The following is a 6,492-nucleotide window of genomic DNA, read 5'->3' as shown; positions in this document are numbered from 1 at the left end:
TCCCCCAGGTGGGTCCAGCCACTCCTCCCACCTGCCTCAGGAGTCTCCCAGTTCCCTCAGCCCCCCAGCTGCCTAGGGCTAGCCCAAGGGATGACCAAATGACTGAACAAGCAGGCTCCATGGGGTTACCAGGCCAGCAGGGGGGTTAGTGAGGAATGACCAAATGACTGAACAAGCAGGCTGAATGGGGCGACCCAGCCAGTGTGTGTGTGTGTGGGGGGGGGGGGGGGGGCGGGGAGGCTGTGAGGGGCAACCAGGCTGGCAGGGGGGCCAATTGGGGGCAACCAGGCCAGCAGGGAGGGCTGTTGGGGGTGACCAGGCTGGCAGGGGGGAGGCAGTTGGGGGCAATTAGACTGGCAAGGGGGGCAGTGAGGGGTGACTAGGCCAGAGTGGGGGGCAGTTGGGGGCAACTAGGCCAGCAGGGGGGGGCATTGGGGGCTACCTGGCCAGCAGTGGGGAGCAGTTAGTGGTGACCAGGCTGGCAGGGGAGGCAGTTAGTGGTGACCAGGCTGGCAGGGGAGGCAGTTAGGGGTGACCAGGCAGGCAGGCAGGTGAGCGATTAGGAGCCAGCAGTCCAGGATTGTGAGAGGGATGTCCGATTGCTGGTCTAGACTGGCAGTCAGACATCCCCTGAGGGGTCCCGGATTGGAGAGGGTGCAAGCTGGGCTGAGGGGACCCCCATGTATGAGTTTCATGCACTGGGCCTCTAGTATTTTGATAAATGACATGGAAATAAGTTGTATTGACCATGGGTTCAACTTTCAATGTGCTATGTCCATGAAAAATGTTCAGTATAGTTAACAAGTAATCTTACTAATGTAACTAAAGTTAAATATGTAGATGAGGCTATGAGTAAGTTTGGCTTTTTAAGCAGTGACTTTTATGTGTTGATGAGATGTTCCCTCCATTAAGGTAGAGACAAGAAAAGGTAGAGACAAGAGTCTCTTTTTCAAGGATTGCTTTGAAAATTACTTCCTCAACAGCTTGGTTCAGGTGTTAACAGGAGAAAGAACATTGCTGGAAGCGATTCTCCACTGGACAAGGGAATGTGTAACAGGATTCTTGGTAAAATATGGTCTTGATCCAGAGGCAAGTAGGGGACCTATGAATTGTCAAAACTGCAGGTGAGAAGACTCAATTTTGCTCATTAAGTTGCAGAAAAGGGTATATCAAACAGGCCAGTCTATGATGCTAAAGTCCTCACAGTTATCTAGTTGTACAACACATACACATTTTTTTCTTGAGTGCTTTTGGTAATAAATTTTAGTTAAAATCAGTGAGTGATGTTATGAATCTCCATCCATTTAGGGTAACAACTGAAAACAATTGAAGTTTTAGAAAAACCATATGCAATTGTGAAATGGTGCATTAGGGGATTAAACATCTAAAATGATGTTAATTATATTTAGTGTGGTTTTCTCAGGAAGCTGGGATGAGTAAGAAATTAAGAATATTTGTTTCAAAATAGATGTTTATGTTTTTGGTTTTATTAAAGTGAAAAACAATGGAAAGCAGTATAACTTCTCTAATAAATGCAGGTGTCACATTATAATTAATGAACCTGGTGAAACTGGCAATATTTGGCTCCTCTTTACCTACAAAAAAGGGCAATTTATATAGTAGCCTAATATCTTATACTGGATTTTATGAATTTAGAAAATGGCATGCATACCCACTTATGAAAGAAAATATTAGTTATTTCCATTTTGGGTGAAAATTGTGTATCTTCTTTCCTGTACTCAGCACCCAGAAGCACTGGCTGGGGGTAAGAAAGGTTAAGGATTATGAGGATAAAGCTAGCTCTAAGAGCAAGAATCAAGGATAAAAAGAGAGAAAGGGGAAAGGAGAGAAAACAAAAATGAGAGGAAAAGAGTTTTTGAAAAATAATTTTATCTTCAATGATGTTTAAGTTTTTATAAACATAAGAAATGAAGAGCTCATGAGTGGTGGTGATGCTGGGGTTTAAAGGAAGTCAAAACCTTTGAAAGAATTGGGCAACATTCAGGATCAAACCTGGACCCCTGGACAGTTAGTGATTCTTTCCAAACGGTTTTCTGTTTGTCCCTAGAGCACTTGGGGGTCTGTGATTTAAGGCGATTATTTCTTTACCAGCCCCACGATATTGAAATGTAACTGAGCCCACGGGAGAGCCTGGGGCATGGGCATCTGTACTCATTTCCCAGTTGCATTAAGGAGGGAAGAGCACCTGGATGTTGTGAGCCATTTTACAGACCACCATGAAATATGGAATTATTAAACCAAATCATTGTTAAACTTAAACTAAATGTGTGTCTGTGCTAAATCAAACATTGTGTTAGATTTGCATGTAGGGCAATGAAAACGTTATTACAAAAAGAAATTTTGAAAAAAAAATAAAGTACATTTTTTGTTGTTGTTGTTAATCCTCAAAGGAACAAGGGAGGGAGGGAAGGAGGGAGGGAGGGAGGGAAGCAGAGAGAGAAACATCAGTGTGAGAGAGACACATCAGTTGGTTGCCTCCTGCAGGCAGCCTGATCTGGGCAAGGGATTGAACCTACAACTCGGGTACATGCCCTTGACTGGAATCCAACCCACAACCCTTCAGTTCGAGGTCTGACACGCTAATCACTGAACTCGCCAGCCAGAGCATAAAGTACATTTTTTATATTTTCTCTTCAAAAATTGCCCTTTACTTGACTTTCACAGTAAAATTATTTGACCTGATTCATGAACCACTGTGTTCTGCTGCATCTGCATTCTGTGGCACCTGAGTTTCAGAACAACTATTCCAACATACCTCCTTCAAAGGGTTGTAAGAATCTATAAAATAATAATGTGTAAAAAATGCATTCCTGTCTTTAATTTCTTACCATAGATTTATTTAGGGTTTTCCAATTTTTGTTTTAATTGGAAAGAAGATTCTTCTCTGGAAATATCCCCCCTTTACTAAGGTTCTGAGTTCTAAACAAATAGGTATTAACCCTGGAGAAACTGTGATAGCTAACCATAAGACAAAAAAGTCCCCCTTGTGATGTATCTCTCCCCTTTACCAACTTTAAATTGGAGAAGAGGGTTTATTTAGCTTAGAGGTTCCATATCATTTTCTTCTCTCTTCCTAATGTATAGTCTGACTCTGAAAAGCTGATGGCTCAACTTGCTATTTTTAATGTGAAGGAAACTAAACAAAAGCCCTTACAGTACTGCTCAAATATCTAAAATATTAAACAAAAGTCTATTGACACAGAAGAATAACCAAACAACTGCTAATGATTTTCCTATAATTTCCTTATTTTTATCCTCTTTTTCCTAAAGTGCTAGCCAAATTCCAGGGCATGTTTTGGTTTTCTCACTCAGGCTGTCAGCAGCAGGCCTGTGGGAGCTGCGCTGTAGTGGGGGGAGGGAGGGAAAAGGGGGGGCGGGGGCACACAGCCTGGCCCTAGGGAGGGCCCTTCTCTCCCGTGATTTCTCTGGGACAATCTAATCAGCCTATGAAAAGGAAGCCCTGCTGGGGCAGTTGTTAGGGAATGGAATAGTAGTAGTTTGAAATGGAAAAGAAATCTGTTCAAGTGGGCAATTATATGAGACAAGTAAAGAGAACAATTAAAATTATCTCCTTACTTCTGTCCAAAGGGGGTGACCTGTTGGCTGACAAAGAGAGCACTCTGCCCTGAGAACCTAGTCAAATCTGTGACAAAGGAAAATATTCTCAAATTTAGGGTCAAAGGCGATTATCCTGCAGTATCTTGATATGGGCACCGAGATATTTGGCAGATATATATAATCACTAACTTCTAAGAATTGTTGGGAGGATCATGGCCCTTACTTAAAGTTAACTCTTCTCCCCTTCCTTTATGTATCTCACCATGCCACGCCTAAATGTTTTGTTTTGTTTTTTTCTCTGCTCTTCTACTTTGGAACATGAAATGCTTCTCTGTGTAGATAAGGGCCTGAATTTCAATGTCATTAAAAAGAAAAACACCAACAGTCTCCCTATTGTCACCTGGGCGCAGACCTTCTCTGTACATTGTTTTTTACTACATTGCTCTTAGGCTCAATTACCATTTTCAATACACTGAACATAAAGGAGCAGTGGAGGTGTAGAAAAATCCAGACTGTGGGCACAATATCACCCTGCTCCCCGAGCCCCAGCCCTTGTAATTCAATGGCAGCACACGCCTTTGGTACAGCTTTTACGACCCCTGTTTGCAAGGCTGTGGATGGTAGTCATGTTAATGGCAAACACTTGGTGCCCTCGGAGAAATTTCACATTAATAAAACCTACAAAGCACAGTTGTGTTCCTTTGAAGTTGCTCCTAAACATGTAATATTAGCTTGTGAAGCATTAGATGAGGAAATGAGCTCGATAAGGACTCTTGCAGTAATAACTCTAAATTGATTATTTCCTTCCCAAAATAAACTCGCCAGGCCGCCCTGTGGGCTTACTTCCGAATGCTTGCTCTGCCCAGGAATCTTATCTCGAGGAAGAGAACAGCAAAAACGTAGACACACTGTGATAAGGCACATTCACCAGATATGAATACAGTTATGAGCTTCAGTCTTTCTCAATGAACCTAAGATCTCGTGAGCAATGGCATAAGTTAAACATTCATTAATTGCATGCGAAACCTGGGAAGAAGAAAGAACAATGTCTTTAATGTTACTCTGTGAAATAGTCACGCACAGCAAAACTCTAGTTAAGTAGGAAGGAAGGCAGATTCTAGCCTATGTGCGTTGTGGTGTGAAACACTTTGCATTTAGGAGTCATGGAAAAAGAAATGTATACAAGATCTTCAAAAGATATGCACAGAACACATCCTTGAATTTACAATACTTTATTTGGCTGTCATTCATCTGCACCTTCTGCTTGAAAGCAGAGGCCAAAAGTTACATTTGCTGTTAATCCATTTTTGAAACTCTTTATTTTGATCTGTTGGGTATGTAACTACATCAAAAAAATAAGTATGTCTTTAAAATAAAAAAGAAATAAGCCTATTCAGAAAACAGCATTTTCTGCATTCCTTGGACTTCTCCAATCAGTACTAGCCACAAAAGAAAAAGAAAGAATTTGGGACTAGGAATTCTTGTGGTTTGGATTTCTCTAAAGAAAAGCCCTTTCTTACCCAGCATGACTATGCGACGAGGTGTGATCTGTTTAAGTGCATTGCTGCTACCATTGCTTTCGGATTAATGTGTAAATACTGATTTATAGAATTCAGATTGTCTGACTTTCTATCTACATTTGTAGTTCTTTTCCACATTTATTTTGCTTCAAAACTGAATCCAATTTGCTATTAGGGCATTTAAAGAGAAATTGTCACTCTACTAAAAGAACAGAGTTGTGACCAGTGAAATAATAATCACTCTGTTTTCTTTTCAGAAAATGTATTTGTACTAGCATTCTGGAAATGTAATTTTAATTACAGAAAAAGTTCCAATAAAGTAAATGCAGATATTAACCCCACAATTCCCGTCTAAAAGACTGACAGTTACCATGGCTTTTTCTTCACTTTAGCCTTTGAAGACTCCAGAAACCAAGGCCACGCTTTCCTTGCACGTATAATTTTGTAATTCTTTCTATAGACCTTAAAACATACTGTTGGCCAGAGAAGCAGTTACTGAATATTTTTTATTCTATCAGCTTGTATTTCAATTAATATAGGGCAGGCCCAGAGGTTCTTTTTTGTTCTTCTTACTTGCTGATGCCTGTGGATTCCTTAACACACCCCCACTTCCCAGGAGGCTCCCAACGTCCCCTGCCCGACCTTTCCACAAAGAAACTCATCTTGGGACTCATAAATAGTCCAGGGAGGCGATCCTGAGAGTGGGAAATTCTCCAGCTCCAAAATCCTTTAGGGAATTTTGGACAAAATAATTATCTGTTGTGGGGCCTGTCCTGTGCATTGTAGAGTGCTTAGCAGCATCCCTGGCCACTAGATGCCAGTAGCCCCTCCCACCCCCACCTCCATCCCATACCTAGTGATGGCAATCAGAAATGGCTGACCATCCTGTGGAATGGTAGGCAAATCCCCCAGGTGAAGACCCGCTGCTGCAGGAGGAGCTGTGGTCCTGGGCTTCCCCTAAAGAAAAAGTTGTACTCGCCCAGTGATCTGGAAGATGGTCTCCAAGATAGAAAACATGTCCCCTGACTAGAAATCCTTCATCAACCATTAACAATTTTGAGGTGGGTACATAAAAGTATCCTGAGCAAGATAATGTGCAGGACATATGCACCCCCTGCTCTAATCTGGTATGTAATTCGAATAACTGATGGTTAAAAATTGCCAGTAATGGACCTTCTTTATAGATACATTGGCTCCCCTAACATCTTGAAGGCAGTCAAGATATCATCCTCATACGAGAGATGTGGGAAATGAAGTGTTTTGCCCATGGCAACACAGCTAGTAAATGAAAAACCGGGAATTAAAACCCATCATTTCTAACGGCCAATTCAATCCTTTTTATATTGTTCTGCCAAGCAATGCAGATTAAATTTACCTTGGTAAGACTACCTTA

This window comes from Plecotus auritus (genome assembly GCF_963455305.1).
Source record: "Plecotus auritus genome assembly, chromosome: 6".
Classification (NCBI taxonomy): Eukaryota; Metazoa; Chordata; class Mammalia; order Chiroptera; family Vespertilionidae; genus Plecotus; species Plecotus auritus.
Note: the sequence above shows the minus strand (reverse complement) of the source record.